The 915-nt window shown below is 45.6% G+C and overlaps 1 non-coding gene across 1 annotated transcript; it reads right to left on the bottom strand.

Annotated features, from left to right (window-relative positions):
- Positions 1 to 503: 503 nt before the first annotated feature.
- Positions 504 to 607, bottom strand: LOC136401686 (small nucleolar RNA U13). Its single transcript, XR_010750696.1, has one exon. It is a non-coding gene; the product is annotated as a small nucleolar RNA U13 (small nucleolar RNA).
- Positions 608 to 915: the final 308 nt, after the last annotated feature.

The raw sequence follows: 915 nt of genomic DNA, 5'->3' as shown, positions 1-915 counted from the left end.
GGACATACTCAAGCTCACTCCATGCTCCCTGGAGCTTTAACACAAGAGAATGCCCTTTTTTTTTCTTTCTTTTTTTGGTTGTATTATTTCTTTTATTTATTTATTTTTTGTATTTTTCTGAGGATGGAAATGGGGAGGCAGTCAGACAGACTCCCGCATGCGCCTGACTGGGATCCACCTGGCATACCTACCAGGGGGGAATGCTCTGCCCATCTGCGGTGTTGCTCTGTTATAACCAGAGCCATTCTAGCGACTGGGGCGGAGGCCATGGGGCCATCCTTAGTGCCCGGGGTGGCTTTGCTCCGGTGGGGCCTTGGCTGTGGGAGGGGAAGTGAGAGATGGAGAGGAGGGAGAGGGGGAGGGGTGGAGAAGTAGATGGGCTCTTCTCCTGGGTGCTCTGGTCAGGAATCAAGCCCGGGAATCCTGCACACCAGGCCAATGACTCCTACGGGTCTACTATATCATGCTTTTTTTTTTTTTTTTTTTCTCATTTTTTTTTCTCTCATCAGACGGGTAATGTGCCGACGTCATAACAAGTTTTGAGGGAGGCACATGTCACACAAAAGCGTGAACACCCAATCATCACACTTATGAACCAAAAAAGGATCTCATGCTTTTTACTTAAAAAAAAAATTACATTTCTTTTGAAGGCTGATGAACAGGAGACACCAAATCTTTTTCGCCTGCAAATTACTACCTTCTCTATTAGATCCAGCTAATAACACTGTTTTGTCTTTTTCCAAATAGCTCCAGATATATGGAAAAGATTTATATAGGCGGATGGGGATCCTCAAACCCCTCAGCAAGATCTTCTGAGCATGGCTTTTAAGATACCTAGAGGCAGAAAAAGCCCAATAGAGATCAGGGAACTACCAGCTTTTAGGATACACCCTTAAAGGCTCCAACGCCCCAAAG

The sequence above is a fragment of the Saccopteryx leptura genome, chromosome 3, assembly GCF_036850995.1.
Source record: "Saccopteryx leptura isolate mSacLep1 chromosome 3, mSacLep1_pri_phased_curated, whole genome shotgun sequence".
Classification (NCBI taxonomy): domain Eukaryota; kingdom Metazoa; phylum Chordata; class Mammalia; order Chiroptera; family Emballonuridae; genus Saccopteryx; species Saccopteryx leptura.
This window is presented reverse-complemented; position numbering and strand designations above follow the sequence as displayed.